Source organism: Fukomys damarensis, unplaced genomic scaffold, assembly GCF_012274545.1.
Source record: "Fukomys damarensis isolate Sample0158 unplaced genomic scaffold, DMR_v1.0_HiC HiC_scaffold_30, whole genome shotgun sequence".
Classification (NCBI taxonomy): domain Eukaryota; kingdom Metazoa; phylum Chordata; class Mammalia; order Rodentia; family Bathyergidae; genus Fukomys; species Fukomys damarensis.
In genome coordinates this window covers 68,959,367-68,980,818 of record NW_022900942.1, presented here as the reverse complement: position 1 = coordinate 68,980,818, position 21,452 = coordinate 68,959,367, and the positions used below count along the sequence as shown (strand labels likewise).

The following is a 21,452-nucleotide window of genomic DNA, read 5'->3' as shown; positions in this document are numbered from 1 at the left end:
TACACCAAGAATAACACAGAAGTGGTAGTTAATGTGCAAGACGATGAGACATTAGTCAGTACTGCTCAATCATGAGCTGTCATGGGAACACAGGAAGTGTGTGTTTTTTTTAATTGCTTCCATATTCTACTTTGTTGTGGCCACTAAGCCCACCGCCTTTCACACCATAAACCCTTCTCCTCTCCTCACATATCCTCAGCGTGCTATCTGAGTAGAAATCCCTCCATACATTCCAGACTTGCCCACCACAGAGCAAGGTATCCCCACAGCAGGGAGGAAGAGGGCCCCAGGCTGACTGCACCATAAACCCAGGAAGGGGCTCCTTCTCCACAGAGCAGCCCCCCACTGCAGCTGAGGCCTGAGATTCTGGGTGTGGTTTACACAGTGTTCTGCGATGGAGAAGCCGCCCTAAGCAGTAGGTGGAGTACACGGTGGCATGGAGGAGTGCGTCCTGTGAGTGTGGCCGCCAGGATCTGGGCACTCTGGCCTATGTCCTCCCTTGTGGGGTCACAGCTTCCTGGCAGATGGGCAGCCTGGCTGTGAGCCAGGAAGCATACCTGGGCCCTGAGAGCAAACAAACTCATGTAGCAGACAGCACAGGGCTGTTCTCCTCCTGCTGATCCAGCTGGGAGTCTGCCCATCCTGGTGGCCCCTCAGCTCTGCCACCCTGCGATGTCCCCACCAGAGGCCCAGGCACCCCCATGTGCCCCAGGAGAGAAGAGCAGCCAGAGCACTGTCCCCCGAGATCCAGCCCAGTGACACCGGGGCTCTGTCCCTGGCCTCCTCCAGACACAATGCCGGTGTGGCATGGCACCCTGGCACCCACTCCCCATGCGTGCACACTTCCAGTGACGCTGATGAAACATCTGCAGAACCAATCAGGTTCACGGGACACCAGGGTCGCAGGACACCCTGATGAGCTTGTGTCCGGGCAGAGCCAGTGAGTCCATCAGCATTGCTCATGTCTGGGTTTGTGGGACTCCCGGGCAGGGTGAGATTCAGAGTTCCGCAGGGCCATGGACATGGGGTCAAGTCATGCCCAAGCCATCCGGACAGGGCCTCAAAGTGCAGCAGGCACAGACCAGTGGGATGCAGCATCTCACTGACGTGTTCCCATCAACACTGTCTACTGCAGGCCCAGAGACAAGCCTGTGTCTGCAAGGCTCTCTTGACTCAGCCTTCTACATTTAACTATGCCGGAACCTGAGAAAGGAAGTGGGAAGAAAAGGAACGATTTGTTGAGCATCTACTCCATACCAGACACTGTGCTGGGAGACACATTCATTTAATCCCACGACAGCTCGGTGGAACTGACTTAGCACCCGAGGTTGATGGGCACTAAGAAACTCTTCAAGGTTACACACCCTGTTCACGGAAGTCAGATCCAACCGACGGTCAAGGTTAGAGTTAACACACGCGACAAACAACTGACGGAATACAGCAATAGTGGTTTCCACGCTCTGACCTGCTCACAGATACCAGCAGGATCTTCAGAGTGCAGGAAGGGGAGAGGCTGCTACACTGTTCAAGGCGTCCCTCCCACTGCCCTGACCCAAGTGTTTGTAGGACATATTATGACTCTGACGGCTGAGAAAGCCATTACCATCTCTTCCGAGATTCCCTGGTCTTTCTCCAGGGTCTAATTCAAAAACAGTTTTCACCCAATGCATCTCTAAACGCATTTTCTTCAGACATCAGTGAGGCATATGTGTGTGGGGTCAGGATCTACCTTTTATGCTTTTACCTTAGTTATAAACAGCCCCTAATGTGTGCCCATGACATCAAAGCCTAGCGCTTCTCCAGGGACTGAGGCCCTGGTGATTTCTACATGGTAAGAACCTCAGCAAGAGCTCTTAAAGCTCACAGACACAGATGCCATGCTGACCGGTGGAAAGTGAGGGGCTGAATCTGCGTCCACCATCAGTGTCTGACCAGCTGAGGTGGCCACAGCAGCCCTGACTCCCCCAGGAGGAAGAGCAAAAGCCTCAAAGCCTCTGAAGTTTGAATATCTCTCACAAAAGACAGAAAGAAGCATATAATTTAATTGCTTCTTAGCTATTTATATATGGCAAAAATGTCCACAGAGAAAGAATCACCCATCCACAAGACAGCTTGAGTTTAGCCAACAGTGGTTCAGACAGCAGCTGTAACTTCCAAAGCACCGGACAGCTCCTGGAATAGAAGTGGGCACGGGACCAGCCCTACCATCCCCGGAGCAGCTCTGCACCCAAGGCAGTTCCTACCCAGAAGGGCAGAGTAGCACAGGGCCCACGAATGATGTCCAGGGGGCTGTGTGTGCAAGACCTCCCAGTGCAGACCCTCGGCAGTTCAGTGGAGCTGGTGTCTGCTGTGGCAGATGTGACAGGTGAGCCCTGACTCACTCAGGGCATAAACCGAGCAGTCCAAAGGCCAGGGGAGAAGGTGGAGCGCTCCTCCACAGGAAGGCATACAACAGAATAGTTTCACTCACCAGTGGCTGCAGAAATCTGCATTGTCGATTTTATTTTCAAGCAAAATTTGACACTCCAAAATATTACAGGCGATCAGAATTCGAGTAAGAATACCAGGCCAGCACTTGAACCCATTTGCCTCCCCCACGCACGGGACAGATGGAAATTTTGTAATTAGCCTGTTAATTAGTTAATAGTTAATTAATTTTTAAATTAACCTGTTAATTAGTCCCAGTTAACAAGAAGTGGGAGAAGGCAGAATACTAGGAAAAAAACAACCTCCAATTTTCTCAAGTTAAATGTAGCAGTCATTAGTTTTCAAAGCCTGTTCAAGGAAGAACCAGTCAGGCTGACGTGACACAGGAACTGTGAAAATATCCCATAAATCAGGCAACAAATCCAAGGAAGTATGACAAGCAGCACATGAATGATGAAAGCAGCGATAGCTCGAGAGACGGAACGTAATTCAAGGGAGGCAAGGCCAAGATCTGAGCCCTGCTTTTCCCACTCACATGCTCAGCACTGGCACAGGATCCCTGCAGGACACAGGCGATGGATGACTGAGTGACTTCTAACCATGCAGGAATCAAAACATTCCATTAGACACTACGTGGAGGATTAGCTAACAGTCAACTTGGAAGGCCCAGCTAAACTGAATCAGCGTGACTGGGCGTGGAAGACACACCTGAGGGTTATTGCCAAAGGCATAAAAACAGAGATCTTAGAGACTAAGATCTTGGGCTGTTGGTTTTCCAGAAGAAGCCTGCTGCGATGGTTTTCCTGATGCGAACTTGGCTGTTCTCGCTGCAGGAGGAGCTCAGGGCCTCGCTGTCCCTGGGAACGGCTGCTGTTCTCCTCAGGGGACCTCTGATCTTCATCGTGAGCATCACTTCCCGGCTCCAGCACAGATCCCTCAGCCTGGTGGCACAGATCCTTCACCCCGCTGGTGCAGGTTTTCCGGCTTCCACCCCTGGCCTTTGGGCCTTCCAGGTGCAGATCCTCAATACGGACAAGCATTGGACACTGCTGTGGGCTCCAGGCCTTCAGCTGACTTCTGTGGGACATGGCTGTGGGATCCACACCCCTGGCAGGATGCTTTGGGCCTCTAGTGTGTGGCTGTATCACTTGCACTCCTCTGCATTTGACTTTCTAATCCTATATATTATGTGTCCTGAATTAAATGTTTTCCTTGCAAAGTGTGACTAGGACACACCATGACTCTGGTGGAGATTTCTTACATCAGGTATTTTATGCCGCTGGGCATACCTAAAATATGGTCACTTTCCCTTATTTAGCCACATCCACCTTGCAGGCCCAGTGCAAGAGACAACCATCAAAAGAAATAGGAAGGAAATTAAACTTAAAAATAAAACACTGTGCTTTTTACCTTCTAACTCAATCTTTATCCAGCCTTGGATAAAGTAAGTGTCAGCTGTCAGTCACACAGTCCCAGGCGCCTGGCATGGACACAGTACTTGGAACCTGCTGCCCAGGACCACAGACAGCACAAGCAGACTTCCGAGCACAACTTGGTACAGTCTGATCTGGGAGATTTGAGCAAAGAGAGACTGGGGGGGTCCTTGTTTTAGGTTCAGATTTTTACTCTCTGGGTCAATACTCCTCACCTGGCAGGTCCCCAAGGCCAAGGCTGCAGGTGTTGCTACAGCACACAGGGATGCTGTGGCCTCTCACGGCAGGGGCAGCACCAACCTGTACCTTTCTTAGCCCAAGATTTCCAAGTCAGTCCACCAGGGAAATTGTTTTGCTTTAGAAAAATGCCACAAAATCAAGGACATGTTTCTTATTTCCAAGGAAAATGCCCCTTTTGTAGTACAATGATAACCTGTGTGATTATTTTGGAGCATACTCTACTTTCCCTTTTCAGACACAGGACTAAAAGGCTCAGGGGAGAAGAAGATATTGAGCTTCCACCTGCAGATCACCCCAGACACCTGGCAGGTTCTAAGGACATGAAGTCTGACTTCTAGCCTAGGACAGGCTTGAAAGGCCCTGCTTCCTGCTGTCTCCTCTCTATGAATCAGATGAAAAGACCACTCCAGTACATTCTCAACATCTTCCTTGTTTTAAGGTTTTTCTCTTACTCCTTATACAGCCACGCTAGCCCAACATCAGCCCAGCAATGCTCCGAACCCTGCTCCCTCTGGCAGTGGATGCCATCTCTGCTCCTGCTTGCTGTCCCAAAGCTGAAGAGTCCCCTGCCTGAGTGGCAGGACCAGCCTGGGTCCTGCAGCCAGCAGTCCCTCATCAGAAGAGCCCTCCCAGTGCTCTCAGCCTCGAAACCTCAATCTGCCCATCACTGGCCTTTAGAGTTATAACTAATGTACCCCTAGGTTACGGAATCAGAAAGTTTTGAAGTCAGAAGGAACTTTGTAAAGACTGTCTGTCCCACTGATGGCAAACCTTTTAGAGTTGAGCGCCCAACTGCAACGCAAATCCGCTTCTTTACTGCTAAGTGCCAACCCTGCAATTAAACCTGAATAGTGAGGTTTTGGTTCAGAAAAAGGAACTCAAACACCAACATCTTTTGTCTTAAAAGCAAAACAAATAACATGTGTGCTATAGGTTTGCTAGATTCTAGCCCCTCACAGAAAAGAACTGGAGGCCCAGACATTGAGTGCTGTGCCGGGAGTCTCCCAGATCCTAACGGGTGGCATTTTAACTAGGAATCCCGGATCCCAATTCCCATGAAAACACACTACCTTCCAGCTCAAGACCTAACCACGGCTCTCCTTACTCTACACAGGGGCCATTGGGATGAAACCCAGGGCCTTGAGCCTGCCAGGCCAGTTACCATCATTTAGTTAAAAAAACACCTATCCTTAAACAACACGGTTCACATTTCTGCCACTTCCCGTAAGGACTGCGAGTGCCCAAAGTGCTGACTGGGCAGCCAGTTGTGCAGCCACCGACCAGTGCATCTGCTGCAGGGCAGCATGGCCTCTGGAGGGCAGGTCCTTCCTTCCCTGGCAGACAGCAAAGGTGCCACTATCCATTCCTCACCTCCCAGGAGTAAGCACGCATGAATTTATAGAGACAAGGAAACTGGCCAACAAAGATAAAGTGCAGCAAAGAAACAGAAAGTACTGAGGCTGGAGGTGACATCTGGGTACGCAGGAAACGAGTGACGGTGAGGGACGGAAGCCCCGGGGAAGCCAGGAGGGTGGGTGGACCCAAAGAGGAAAGGAGAGGACAGAAGGGTGGGGGTGTGACAGAACCCTCGGGGGACGGCACAACACAAGGGCGAAGGGGTAAGTTCTGTGGCTCCTCCCGACTGAGAGAGAGAGAGTAACCCCCAACACACCGAACGCATTCTCTCCAGGCAGTAACCAGCCGGAGAGGAGGAACGCTACCGCTGTCCACATCACTTCCTGTTGGGGGTGTTTCCTGTTTTGTTTGCTTTTGGTGCTAGGGAATGGAACCAGGACCCTGAGCTGCTGCTATTCAAACTGCTTTTGATAAGTTTTATGAAGAAGTGTAATTCTCTAATGTTTAAAGTATGCTACACAAATATTAGTTTTACTGTCTACAGCCATACCACCCTGAACATGCCCTATCTCGTCTGATCTCAGAAGCTAAGCAGGGTCAGGCCTGGTTCATACTTGGATGGGAGACAAATATTAGTTTTAATTTGCCATTTCCCTATATGTCTATAATCAACAGTAAGAAAGCTTTTAAATGTTTGATAAAAATGTTTAAAGGTCAGGGGAATAAGTAATTTTCTTACTGACTATGCAGACTGTCTGTGTTCACAGAGGCCTTTCCAGGGCCCCTCACCAGTCTGGAGGGAGCACTCTGAGGACCAGAGGTATCCATGTACCCAGAGTTCCTCTGCTCAGTTTTGTTCCTGGTGAGGCTTCACCTAAAAGCCTGTTTTCACTGGCAGAATAAAACAGAGGCCAGGCTGAGAGGGACCAACCGCCACAGCCTGGGGAGCGGAGCGGAATGGCACCAAAGTGACTCATCTAAGCCGTGCAGCGCAGCTAAACTAAAGCCAGTCCTCCCAGCTCCAGGTCGGCCCTCTGCCTGCCCTGCACTGCAGTCCAGTGTCCCTGGCCGGGGGAGGCAGCTGGTGCTTCTACTCCTGTTCCGGTTTAAAGCTCAGGGGCCCACGCCTCCCATGTGTGGAAGGGGACCCATCACGGGGCTCGTGCTGTTAGGAGCTGGGCTCTGGTCAGAGGGGACAGGTCACTGTGGGCACAGCCCGGAAGCATCCCAGCTCCTCTCTGGACCTCTCTCTTCCTGCTGCCATGCCTGAGCAGCTTCCCTCAGCCAGGCCCCTCTGCCATGCTGTCTTGCCTTGCAGCTATGGACCAAAACATGAGCCCAGATATCCCCTCCTGAGGTGGTGGGTGTAACGGGAGGGAAGCGACTAAGACGATTCCCAAGTCATCACAACCAGCAAGGCAAGTAATGCAGACCTCCTATGAGAACGCCACACGGGGCTGGCTCTTCACCGACAGCCAGCAAATCACAACCCACACCCGGGTCTTTCAAAGAAAAGACGAAGACATGATTAGAAAAACAGAGTGAAATTCTACACCACTCGTGTCTTTGTGAGTTGCAGTTGTTCGTGTGAAGACAATGGACGTCTTCTCTGATGCCATGCCGCTCTCTCTCTTCTGCCTGGTGCGAGGCCTGTGGTGTCCACCCAGAGCAAAACAAGACCCGGGTCGATGCACCATTTGACACGTGTGTGCTCTGGCTGAACTCTCCAGCATCCCCAGGCTCGTGTTTCCTCTAACTTCAATTCTTCCATTTCATACCAATCTGGTTCCTTCACAGCACAGTACAGATGGACAGCCCTGAGAGCGGGTCAGCCAGCCAGGACACCTCAGACTGTCCAGGAGGGACTGTGACAGGTGTGACACCACCTGAAAACCAACGGGAAGCCATTCAGGAGTGCTGGTACTGACACCTGTGTGACTTGTAGCCAGCAACCAGGAGCTGCAGAGACATAGGTGAGCTCCCGACACAGCATGGGGAGGGCTTAATGCCCATCTGGAAAACTAATGGAAGGAATACATGGTAATTTAGTATTTGTAATAGTTCCCAAAGGTGTCAGCTTCTACCCTGGCTCTGTCTCTTACACTTATTCAAAATGTCTGCACTGTGCCCAGTGCTGACTTCCCAGAGCTTGGAGGTAACAGAGTCAGGGCTGTAAGTGTTGTGGGGCTGTGGTGTGGTGCAGGGATGGAGCTCAGTGTGCACAGCTCTTCAATTCAACCCTAACATGGACCGGGTGTGGGATGGCTTCTGATGGCATGATGAGGCGGGGGAATCTGACTGGCTCCAGGTTTACAGCCACTAGGAGAGGAGGCCCAGCGTGTGAAGGCCTTGGGTTCAATCTGCACAGCTACCCCACCCTCCAAATCAATCCACAGCATAACAAACAGTTATGTTTTCTTAGACTGGAAGCATCACAAACACACTTCTGCACAATTTCAAGTGTTTTCAAATATTTTTATTTGCTAAACATCTTGATGTGAAATCTCTCCTAAAGCATCACACACACTTCTGCACAATTTCAAGTGTTTTAAAATATTTTTATTTGCTAAAAATCTTGATGTGAAATCTCTCCTTCATTAAAGGGTGTCCCTGGAATATACCCTGAATTACACAAAGCCAAGCAACCTCTGGTCTTCGCCCACCCCACCCTCACAGGGGAGCAGGCCGTGTCGTGTGGGCCTGCTCTGGGCACATATGACCTTCACATCCCTCCTACCCTTCAAGATCTAAAAACAGACACAGAGCTGGAGCACAACAGCAGGGAGTGGAGGGCTTGACCCAGACACGGTGCAAGGGTGGGGAGCCGTCTCCCCAGGTCTGGGCCGGCAGGTACTCGGCTGAACTCCAGGCCGTTCAGACCATGTGGCTGTCCGCCCAGGAGATGAGGTAATGTCTGGGTTGACTGCCAACATTTCTCCAGCTGGCAGGATGCGCGGGTAAAGGTTTCTACGGCAGGGGGCCAGTGCACTTGGTGCTGCTGCGGTCAGCACCGTTCCGCTCACTGGCACTCACAGTTTGCCTCCTACCTGTTCAGACTGAAGATGGGGAAGGCAGGAAACAGCATCATCAGGGACGAGGGCCGCAGCCCCTGTAGACGCCTCAGCTGCCTGCGCTGCCTCCTCTCCCGGCAGTTGTAAACCTGGAGCCAGTCAGATTCCCCCACCTCATCACAGCATCAGAACCAGTCCAGGACAAACAGCCAGGTGGGCTGATTCTCAGAAATGCAGAATTTACCAGTCAGATCACCAATAGTTTCTTCTCCTTTCAAAAAACAGAATTTTCTGTGGCATCTGTTTCTGATGATCTGTTTTACGGCCTCATGTGTTACAGGCACCGTGGTGAAGCTACCCACCAGGCTTCCTGGTTCCAGAGCTGGCCACTCTCTGTGGTTACACTCAACAACTCAAAAAGCTCAGCACACCACCCGGCAGCTCCTTTCCTTTAATTTAGATTTTCCCCACTGTTACCAGACAAGGCATCTGGCAGCCTTGCTAAGAAGACAGGACATTTCCAGGAGTCAAGAACTGAATGGGACCTGAGTCAGCACACAGGCCCACCCACAGGGGATGGCCTCCCCGTCTGCCACCAAGGTGACCTCTCAAAGGAGGCGGCCACGCTGCTTCCCACCGTCAGGTACTCCTCCAGGAAGGGGCGGGAACATATCACATCAGGGCAAAGTCTCCAAAGGAAGGTACTGCAGTGTCAGCACTGCATGCGAACAACACTGCACTGCCCTGCAGCACGAGACACATGGCCACCACCCGACACGCCTCGCAGGAAGGCAGCTCTCCAGGCAGGGGCTTGCAGAGTCGGGGTCCAGGTGGGTACTCCCTGGGCCTCGGGCCGCCGGGCCAGGCCAACCCAGCTAGCCAGTGCACCCTGATTCCATGAGGGTAGCTAAGGGGGTTTTAAAGGTCGAACAGCCCTCCCAAACCAAAGAAGTTATTTCCAACTTTTCTGAACTTCGTGTCTTAGACATGTCCACTCCAAATGTGCTTTTCAGCAAGAGCCCATGAGTCCCTGTGAATCAGGAGAGTTATAGGAAGGAAGGGACCTGAAACCACAGTGGCATCTTCTGTCACCAGGAGATAGGTCAGAGTCACAGACCCTTGTACCAGGCGGTGTATCAGGAGGAAAGGTGAGGGCTGGAAGGGAGTGTGGCTGTTTCCACGCCTAGACAAGGGGTGTGGCCATCTCCCCAGTGTCCACACACAGACACACATCACCCCAGGGCCCAAACAGTTCTACACTGCAGCGCGGGTTTTCAGAAATCCCTTCCTCCTTCCCAGAAGGGAAGCCTGTATCTCCCCAGGACTGTGTGCTCCTGTCCTGTCTGTTCTGACCCCACAGTGTGACAGGAGAACCACATGTGCCTTCTCTCAGGGCGTGGTGAATGGTTATCTTTAAAATGGCAATATTAGATATAAAAAATGTACAACAGTCATCCTTTTCAAATGCTAGAAACTCTTTTGTTGCAATGAAAAGAAGCTCAGAAAAGCTCCCATGAGCGAAGCAGTCAAACTTTATTTAGAGTGGAGATTTCTCATTATCAGCCAGACTGGATAGAAATTACTAATTAATTGAACATTATAGCTGTAAGACACATTAATTCATCTTACTTACTGCATTTGCTGAACACATGTGTATTTTAATGTTCTATTAAACTAATAAAAGCAGAGTCTTCAAAGACTATTAATGGGGACATTCCAACCAGGCTGCCTATCTATCTTCAGTCTACTGGGGAATGGACAGGCCACTACCTTGAGATTTGCTGGAATAAACCAGTGTGTGAGCATAACATTTCAGACCATGTGGCTTCATTTCAGGTTTACATTAATGCAGTGGTTTTGTGGTAATGACCACAAACCTTGAAACCACACTCTTTCCTCCTTCCTCCCAATCTTTCTATTCATCTCAGGTATGGGAGACTCTGGCTCCAACACCAAACCCAGAAAGCAGTTTCCATGCTGTGCTCCTCTCAGAGCCAGGGGCCCAGCACTGCTCTGTTCCTGTGGCTGACTCTGGACACCATGGATTTTCCCAGGACACTGAAGGCTGGATTATGATCTCTGTTCATCTCCCTGGATCACACACAGTTTAACTCCCACAGGAAAGACTGGGGTCAGGGGAAAGATCAAGTTTAAAGAGGATTTTTAAGCATCAGATTGCACTGCTCACTGCAGAAACCTTGCCCCCTGAAAATTCTCTTCCTGGAAGCTGGCAGATGCCAGGATCCCAGGCTTCGCTTCCTGAGCCAGGAGAAGCCAGAGTTACTGGGAGCAATGCAGCCTTTCTCCTCCCAGAGCACAAGGGCCAACTCTCTGCCACTGAGCTGGCTCCTATGGTTTCCACATCTCGGATCTGTTCTTCACGCCTCTTCCTCAGCAACTACTCCGCTTCTGATGGTCTCCACCAGGACTCCCTTCTCATGCCTGACCACCACCTCCTGGTGCTCCTGAGGCCTCCCTGCACCCAAAGACAGCTAGCTGGTGGCCATCCTCTGCATGACAGCTCCACCCACCCTCCAAACGAAGCCAGGTCTCCATCAGGCCAGGAGGGGAGGCCTGAGAGGGAAATGAGCCAGGGGGCCCGGGTGCTCATAGGACGGTACCGGTGGGCGAGGTGGAGATGAAAACTCAGTAGAGCTGCTCTGCCACCAGCCCAGCGAGGAAGGTAGCCACGCAGGCACCCTTGAAACATCCCCACGACACCCCCCACCCTGCTCTCAGACCTCCTAATTGGGCCAGTCCTTGGACCCACTCTGCAGAGGCATAGGTGGTAATAAAGGGTATTTTTCTAAGCTCCCAACTTTGAACATCTTTAAAGAAAGGGCGGGGGAAACCTGTAGTAGAACTGTGTGGAGTTCAACCCTGTAGGTTGGGAAACTCAATTTAGGCCTTGTGGCCTGAGGTCAGTCTGAGTCATGGGGATCTGTCATTGGCTAGCTGAGATCAGGGGACTTGGTTCTGCACATGGCTGTGCATGTGGTATATTATGACAGCAGAGACATACATAGTCTGAAAGAGGCCCTTCAAACTCTTTTTTTTTCTTTCTTTTCCTCATTCCACCCTGCAATTTCTTTCTTTTTTCTGTCCTCTTTCTCCAACACAGTCTCTTGCTCCACCATATTATCCCTCATCTCCCTTTCTGTTCCTGCTCCTACCCTAACTCAGACTTCTTTTTTATCATTTTTTCTTTCTTCTTTATGTTCTTTTCTTCTGTAATTTTACCTCACTCATGGGTCAGTAGTTTCAAGGGAAAGAGAGCCCCTGTTACTGTTAAGGGGATATATTCTTGTTCTTACTCTTGCATTCTGTCTATCCCTTTTGAAGTCAATAGGCTTCACTTGAAACCTCCTCCAATACTTTCACTTATCTACCCCTCTTGTCCTAACTCTGTCTAAGCCCCCATCCTAAATGGTAAAGATGCTATATTGAAAAGCATATCCACTGCAAACATATTTTGAGCTGCTTCTTCATTTTAATTTAATTCACATGGTTTAAAGGTGATAGATTAATGACTACCACAAGTGGTCAATTTGCAAGTTGTGCTTGATCCTATTGTGCTGCTGAATGTATCAATTGGGATAAAGGATTGTGATTGATTTAATGAGTTGTTTTCTCTGATATTATGAAAATGAGAATGTCTCTGAGGCATTAGAGGCACAAAAGCTAAAGTGTAACTATATCAGAAATATTTAAGTAATAACCCAGAAATTAAACCAAGGACAACTCAACAACAAAAATAAAAATGAGAAAACACTTAAGCAAGACACAAAGACAGACTTCCAGTCCACCAATGGCAAACAGTAGGGCAAATGAGGATGAAAAGTCTGATAGTGAACCACCAGGACACCCCGAACCCATAGCACAGGAAGTAACAAAACAGATAATCAGGCTCTAGAGAAATTCACAACAGAAATGATTTCCCAGGTGACCATAGAGATGGTGAGCAAAATGGAAGTCATGATTCGAGATGCTAGAACAGAAACTGAGAAAAAAAATAGATGAGCTCAGGACCATGATAGAAGCCATGAAAGTCCAGAATAAGAAAGAAATGGAAACAATGAATGCCCAACATAGGAAAGAAATGGAATCCATAAAAGATTCAAACAGATATCCAGGAAATTAAAAAACTCTATTGAAAGTGTACACAACAGAATAAAAGATTGCGAAGATAGAATTTCAGATATAGAAGATAGGGTTGCAGTCAGAGACCATGAAAAGAGAGGTCTCTTAAAAACAGTAAGGAATCATGAGAAATCGATTCAACAACTTCTAGATGATGCAAAGAAGAATAACATAAGACTGATAGGAATCCATGAAGTAGCAGGAGAAAATACAAATGACTTTAAAAAGCTCTTCACAGAATTAATGACAGAAAACCTCCCAAACAGAAGGGAAGAATTAGACATACAGACAAGTGAGGCATATAGAACTCCAACTAACCATGATCAAAAAATATCTACACCTAGACATATAATAATCAAGATCCCAGAAATCCAACAGAAGAACAAAATACTATAAGCAGTAAGAGAAAAAAAACAAATCACATGCAAAGGAAAAACCATCAGAATCACAGCAGACTTTTCAACACAAACCCTCAGGTCAAGGAGAGCCTGGAGTGAGGTATTTCAAGTCCTAAAAGAAAACAAGCTTCAACTTAAACTGATGTACCTGCAAAACTCTCTTTCAAAATGGATGGGGAAATAAGATACTTCCATGACAAAGAGCACCTGAGAAACTTCATGAATACCAAACCAGCACTACAAGGAATTCTAAACAAATCCTAGAAAAGGACAATGAAGGTCACAACACCATGAGGCCCAACAGACCAAATCAAATAGGCAAGGCGAGAAAATAAAAGGAGAGGGGGGACAAAGTAAAAAGAGTCAACAAAAGGACAATAACATGACAATAATAAGTCAGAACATATCAGTTATAACCATCAATGTCAATGGCCTCAACTCACCAATCAAGAGAAATAGACTGGCAGAATGGATTAAGAAGCAAAATCCAACAATATGTTGTATACAAGAAACACACCTAGTCCAAAAAGAAGTCCACAGACTGAAAGTGAAAGGATGGGAAACAATACTCCATGCAACAGGAGCCCAGAAAAAAACCATGGGTAGCAATCTTATTCACAGAAAACGTAAATTTCAAGCCAAAACTCATTAAGAGAGACAAAGAAGGCCACTACATCCTTGTAAAGGGAACAATTGAAGAGGAAGAGATCACAATCATAAACATATATGCACCAAATATTAATGCCCCACCTATATAAAACAAATATTAAGTAACATGAAAAATGAAATAAGCACTGATACAACTGTAGTGGGGGGTTTAAATACCTCATTATCACAAATAGATAGATCATCTAGGCAGAAAATCAACAATGAAATACTAGAACTGTACCAAGCTTTGGAACACATGGACTTAATAGATGTCTTTAGTGTATTCCACCCCACAAAATCAGAATATACATTCATTTCGGCTGCACATGGGTCATTCTCTAAGATAGAACACATACCAGCTCATAGAACAGGTCTGAATAAATGCAAAAGAATCGAAGTTATCCTCTGTATATTATCAGATCATAGTGCAATTAAGCTGGAGATCAATAGCAGAAGAAACTGTAGGAAATTCACAAACACATGGAAACTGAACAACACTCTCCTGGACAATCAATGGATCACAGAGGAAATTAAAGAAGAAATCAGACAGTTTTTACAAATAAATGAAAATGCCAATACAACATATAGGAATCTATGGGACACAATGATCCAGTTCTATGTGGAAAATTCATAGCACTGAATGCCTACACTAGGAAAACAGAGTGAGCTCAAATAAACAACCCAATGATGAATCTTAGACTCCTAGAAAAACAAGAGCTCGAACAAGAGAGGAAATTATAAAGATTAGAGCAGAAATCAATGCAATGGAAACTAAGAAAACGATACAAAACAAAATGAATCAAAGAGTTGGTTTTTAGAAAGAATAAATAAAATCGACAAACCCTTAGCTAATCTTATCAAAAAAAAAGGAAAGAAAAGACTCAGATCCATGCAATCAGGAATGTAAAAGGTGAAGTCACAGTAGATCCCACAGAAATCCAGAGGATCATTAATACCTACTTTGAGAACCTGTACTCCAATAAATTGGAAAACACAGAAGAAATGGACAGATTTTTAGATACTTATGAATTACCAAAGTTGAACAAAGAAGATAAAAACATTTCAAACACCCCAATTACAGTCAGTGAAATTGAAAATGCAATTAAAAATTTACCAACAAAGAAAAGCCCGGGTCCTGATGGATTCACTGCTGAATTTTACAAGACATTTAGAGAAGAACTACTGCCATTACTCTTTAAACTTTTCAATGAAATTGAAAGGGAAGCAATACTTCCACATTCATTCCTGGAAGCAAGTATCACTTTGATTCCCAAACTATGGAAAGGCACAACTAAAAAAGAGAACTACAGGCCAATCTCCTTAATGAATATAGATGCAAAAATCCTTAATAAGATACTAGCAAACAGAACAAAGAGGATCATCTAGATCATACATCCTGACCAAGTCAGATTTATTCCAGGGATGCAAGGATGGTTCAACATACGTAAGTCAGTAAATGTAATACACTGTATTAACAAAGTCAAGGACAAATACCGTATGATCCTTTCAATAGATGCAGAAAAAGCATTTGACAAAATTCTACACCCATTCATGATAAAATCCTGCAAAAAATTGGAATAGATGGTCTCTACCTCAACTTAATAAAGGCCATCTATGAAAAACCAACAGCTATCATCATATTAAATGGCCAAAAACTGAAAAGTTTCATGTTAAAATCAGGAACAAGACAAGGATGCCCACTATCACCACTCCTCTTCGATATAGTTCTGGAAACATTAGCCACAGCAATTAGACAAGAGAAAGAAATTAAAGCAATAAAGATAGGAAAGGAAGAAGTTAAACTGTCATTATTTGCTGACAATATGATACTCTACAATGAAGACCCAAAAAACTCTACCAAAAGACTTCTATACTCAATCGACACTTTTAGCAGAGTAGCCAGATACAAGGTGAACACCCAAAAATCGATAGATTTCTTATACACAAATAACAGACTCATTGAAAGAGAAATTAGGGAAACAATTTCCTTCACAATAGCATCCAAAAAAATGAAGTATCTAGGAATCAATCTAACAAAAGAAGCAAAAGACCTCCACACTGAAAACTAAAGCACTCTGAAAAAAGAGGTCATAGAGGATATAAAAAATGGAAAGATATTCCCTGTTCCTGGGTAGGAAGAATCAACATAGTGAAAATGCCCATACTACCAAAACTGCTATACAGATTCAATGCAATGCCAATTGAAATTCCAACACTATATTTCACAGAACTAGAAAAAAGAATCCAAAACTTCATTTGGAACCATAATAGTCCTAGAATAGTAAAAGCCATCCTAGGCAACAGACACATGGCAGCGGGTATATCAACTTCTAATTTGAAACTATACTACAAAGCCACTGTGATAAAAACAGCATGGTACTGGCAAAGAAACAGACCTGAGGATTGGTGGAACAGATTGGAAGACACAAAAACAAATCCAGATGTACTCAGCTACCTCATTTTTGACAAAGGAGTTGACCATCTTCAGTGGAGGAAAGATACCCTCTTCAATAAATGGTGTTAGAAAAACTGGATTTCAACCTGCCAAAGATTAAAACTGGACCCTTACTTTTCACCATGCACTAAATTAAAATCCAAGTGGATTAAAGATCTAAGTACTAAAACAGAAACACGAAACTTACTGGAAGATAAATTAGGCAGAACTCTGGAAGACACTGGCATAGGAAAAGATTTTATGAACAAATCCTTAGTAGCACGAGAACTAGCAGAAAGAATCAACAAGTGGGAGCTCATCTTATAAAACAGCTTCTGCACTGCAAAAGAAACCATCAACAGAACTAAGAGACAACCTACAATGTGGGAAAAAATGTTTACCAGCTGCTCTTCAGACAAAGGACTATTATCTAGAATATATTAAGGACTCAAAACAATCAGCCCCCCAAATATAAAGACCCAATTCAAAAATGGGCATCTGAAATGAACAGGCATTTCTCAGACAAAGAAATAAAAGCAGCAAATAAATATATGAAAAAATGTTCCACATCACTGGTCATTCGAGAGATGCAGATGCAAACAACACTGAGATTCCACCTCACCCCACAAAGAATGGCTGCTATCAAGAAATCACACAATAACAAATGTTGGCAGGGTTGTGGGGAGAAAGGAACCCTTCTCCATTGTTGGTGGGAGTGCAGACTGGAGCAACCACTGTGGAAATCAATATGGAGATACCTCAAAGAGCTGGGACTGGAGGTTCCATTTGACCCAGCCATCCCTCAGCTGGGTATCTTTCCAAAAGAATGAAAATAATCCAATCACAGTGATGTACGTGCATCCATGTATATAGTGGCACAGTTTGTAATAGCTAAAACTTGGAAACAGCCCATTTGCCCATCAGTTGGAAAATGGATAAAGAAGATGTGGTTTTTTATAAAATGGAATGTTACTCAGCCATAAAGAACGAGAAATTAGATTCATTCATGGGAAAATGGATACATATTGAGGATATACTCCTAAGTGAAATAAGTCACACATGTGTAAATACCGAATGGTTTCTCTGGTATGAATAAACTGTAATAGTACATAAGATCCTAATGAGATAACTGACATCATGAAGTAGGAAGAAAAGGGCTAAAGATGTAGGGAAGGTGGGATGGGTAGGGGAAGGGTAATAAGGGAAAAGAAAAAATGTGAGAAAATGAAAACATGGAAATAGTGTTTGTAAATGGGGAGGGGAGGAGAGGGTGAAGGGAGGGCAGGGGTAAGGGGAAAAAATGAGAACCAAGACCTGTCATGTAAAGGTACAAGATCCCAACAATGAATGTAACTGTACTGTATCCCTAAAATGCACCAATAAACTCAATTAAAAAAAGAAAAAAGAAAACGCAGTAGAAACAAACCCACCTGGAAGCTGCCGCTGAAGGCAGAGGCAGTTTGCTGTGCTGTCTGAGCTCCACTCCCTCAGCTCACTCTTCATAACTCAACTGCCGAAGACAGGTGACCCTGCTGGTCCCTGTGTGCAGTGCTATCTGTGACCATCCTTCCCTGTCCTGACCCATACCAGACATTCTGAAGGCCACTGACCAAATTCCAAGGCAGCAAAGGGAAGATTTAAGAGTCCTCAATGTGTTTCTTCCCTTCTTACTATGCCTCATTGTAGTGCAGAAACAAAAGCACCATCCATTTCTACTTCAGAAAAAAGAGTGAGAAAATACCTTTGTATTTCCTCTAAACAGCAAATAGTCACTGCAAGGGGCAGTGCCAAAGCTATCTCGCTTTTTGTTTGCTTGGTTTTAGTTTTATTTTTATTGTTTTGGTGGGGAGAGGCCTTTGCCCTGAGCTACATTCCCAGAGCATTTGTTCATGCATATATATTTTGAGATAGGGCCTTGCTAAGTTACTCAGGCTCAACTAAAACTTGCAGTCCACCTGCCTCAGTCTCCCAGAGTGCTGGGGCTATAGGCCTGCACCACCATGCCCAGCTGCAAAATTGTTTCTCAGGCTAATGAATAGAAAACATCTGTTGGCTGAAGGCAAGCTTAAAGAAACAGAAGAGGTACATTTACAATTGTACTTGTCAGTAAAACTGCAAGCTCCAAAATTTGTCAACAACAGAACAAGAGAGATTTGGGTTTGATTCCTTCCCAATTCACTTCTAACACAACTGAAACTGCTTTCAGATCTATGAAACAAGGGCATTAGACCAAATGGCTTCTGACTTCACCACTAGGATAAAACTATTTACAGACACACCCTGGTACCTCAGCAACTTCCTCAGTGCCCACTGCAACCCTTCCATGCAGTCCCGTCTGCAGCGCTCAGGTCATCTGCTCAGAAGTGAAGTACATGTTCTCAACTCCCAGCCCAGGTCCTCAGGAGCCACCCTGACTGCCAGGCTGGAAGCCCGGCCCTTGGGGCTGTGCCTTCAACCGAACTTTAGCCCGCCTGGTTCCCTCCTCTACAGTGACAGGAAAAAGCACCCTGGAGGACAACACATACAGAGGGAAGACAGGGAATTACAAATCGCCGTGTTTAAGAACGCTGCCATTCACAGCCCATATTCTCGTGGAGGCAAGAAGACCCCCCAGTTCCTCGGCACTTAGAGTTCTCTTCAAGTTTGCATTGTAAATGTCATCTGATGCACATGTCCTATCACAGGCAGTGTCACAGTCAGCTAGAGAGAGCAGGCAGATGTGATTTGTTCTGTGACTGCTAGCCAGTCCTAGGCCAGCACTGCAGGGACACAGGGCACTGAGCGCTCACAGGGCAGAGTTTCCAAGACTCCCTCCCAACCCTTTTGCCAAGTCCGGGCTAGAAGTCGAAGCAAAGGCAAGATTTTACTCCTCCTGTGTTAGACAACCCAAAAGGTAGCACAGGTGGAACACAGCAATGTCAGTATGTAATCCGTGCCTCCCTGCATCACTGCAGCAACACTGCCCGTCCTGCCCACTCTCGTCCTGCCCTGCCCTTGCCCCACCCACCATCACGCCCACCCTCACTCTACTCATCATCACGGCTACACAGTATCTGCAGCCTGCAGTCCTCCAACACAGGGCAGATGCAGAGCTGCAGCCCTCAGCACCCATCTCTCCTTTAGGGCTGTGTGCCGCTGTCCTGCAGGGGAGACAGACGCCTGGCTCGATGCACCTGCCTCTTCCTAAGGCCCACACAGCCAGCGACGGTGACAGTGCTCACCCACGTCCACCTGTCCAGGTCCCTTCCCTTAGACAGAAGCTGTGGCAAACAAAGGATGAGCCTAGGGTGGGGCAGACACAGGGAACTGTTTGCCCCATCCCAGATCCTCGCTCTCAGAGGAGCTCTTACGTGGAGCCAGGCAGGGTGTTCTGCACCTTAATGAAAGGATACTATTTAAACACTGGGACATGTTTCTGAAGCACCCAAAACAATTCACAACTACTAATACCTTTCAGGGATACATGCAAAAGGAAAAATGATTTGTTCATTGTCTTGGGCTGAGTGCTTCCAAGATCTACTCCCCGCCCCACCTCGCCCATGCAGGATGAGCCAGGGCCCAGCTCACACTGGGAAACGTCTGCACGCAGCTGCAGCCCCGTGGACTAGTTTTCTGAAGTTTAGTTTTTCTCTCTTCCTTTTTTTCATGTTCTAAGAGCCAACTGCATGGTTCAATAAATGCAGAAAGAAACTTCACGATCACATATTATGCAGAACCACATTTCTGTGCAAGAACTGAGAATAGACACACACATCTGAGGAGGAGCAGAGCGTTAGGGCTGCGTTTGGGCCCAAGTGTGGCCGGGCCCAGGCCAGGGAACAGTTTCCCTCCTGTGTTTGCCATGATCATTTCAAGGGACAGGCAGGAGTAGGAGCGGTGGAGATGCAGGAGCTAGGCGGGAGATGCCTTGCAGGACACTCAGTCGGCCGGGAGGAACTCAGCCCTCCTGGTGCCCCATACGCCCTCTGGCCTCGGGTTCCGGGTGTGTACCCAGCCCAGGGCTTATGGCAGGGTACACACACTGCCCCAGGACACCTACTTGAGGCCACCACCTGTGTCCTCCTCGGGGAGCTACACGGTCTACGGGGCCTGAGGAGGAGGTGTTGGTGTGGTGTGGCTCCTTCTAGACTGGGTCACAAGAACACCCAGGAGCAAGCTGGAATTCACTCACAGCAGGGAGGATCACTACATAAAACGCATCCTTCCCAGTCTTCATCTTTAGAGCAAGACACTCAGGGTGAAGCAACATTACTTCAGGCAGCAACAACTACATCCAGGAAAGAGCCAAGATTCTGCCAAGAGCCCCAGAATGTGTGGGAGGGACACAAGTGACTTCCCCAGACAGCCGGGTGGCAACCATACTCGGGTCTCGGTGCCCTCGTCCCAGCATCCCCACCCACCCGACCAGCCTGGAGCACCCTGCCTAGCAGCTTCATGGGAACAAGCTCATTTCCCACTCTGCCAGAGACATCTGGCAACCTTCATGAGTTCTCACTGTGGACAATGAGAACGTGGGACAAAAACAACGCGATGCACACATATCACCCGTTCTTCAAGTCCACAACATCTAGCACTGCAGGTCTTGATGCGAGGACTGAGCTGAGAGTCACCCAAACATCTGACCGTGGAAACGCTCTGCCTTTCCCAGTGGGGTCAGTGGCACTCGGGAAATCAGAGAGGAGCACAGTGAGCCGACCTCTGGCTGGTGAGACACAGAGCCAATGTCATCCGGGTATCAGGAGGCCGATCGCAAGCTTTTTTCCTGGCCTCTAGTTCCAGGCCTTGTGCTCATCTGTAAAATGGGTTGTAAGTCACACTTCAAAGCAGCCTGACCTTAATTATATTACTACTTCCCTGTGAACAGCCTCGCCCCAGTTAATGTTTCTCTTGCTGTAAAATCAAACGTCAGCAGCTTCAGCGTGGATCACTGACCTACGATTGCCAACACCATGTGTGATCTTTAGAGACAAAGCCCCAGTTAGGGCCCCTGGCGCCAGCTGTCCATCATTTCGAGCACATACAATACTTTACGAGCAGTAAGTCAAACTTTCTGTCATTCAACTCTAAACGTGTCTGTCCCAGGGCATCTCTCCCGAGTCTGTCTTGAAGCTGGACATGCACACAGGTGCCGGGCTGTGCACCAGGGTCACACATGCATGCAGTGACACTGCCAAAGACCGACAGTCGCCAGCAGATCACAGGAAGCAGCTGGCAGGACTCGGGTCCCACAGGTCATCAGCTGCAGACAGAAGGAATAATCCTCAGAATGTCTGACTCATCTAGGCTGCCTCAAGGCAGATGTCCACAGCAAGTTACTAGCAGTGCACTGTCCCCCAAGGCAGAGTACCCCACTCCCTCCTCATTA

The 21,452-nt window shown here is 47.2% G+C and overlaps 1 protein-coding gene and 1 long non-coding RNA gene across 2 annotated transcripts in view; one reads left to right on the top strand and one right to left on the bottom strand.

Annotated features, from left to right (window-relative positions):
- Ldlrad4 (low density lipoprotein receptor class A domain containing 4) overlaps window positions 1-21,452 on the bottom strand; it is a 133,323-nt gene that overhangs the window by 56,671 nt on the left and 55,200 nt on the right. The gene's annotated exons all lie outside the window — the stretch shown is intronic.
- LOC104872704 lies at window positions 5,671-9,007 on the top strand. The gene is made up of 3 exons (XR_004514819.1): window positions 5,671-5,719; window positions 7,254-7,429; window positions 8,808-9,007. It is a non-coding gene; the product is annotated as an uncharacterized LOC104872704 (long non-coding RNA).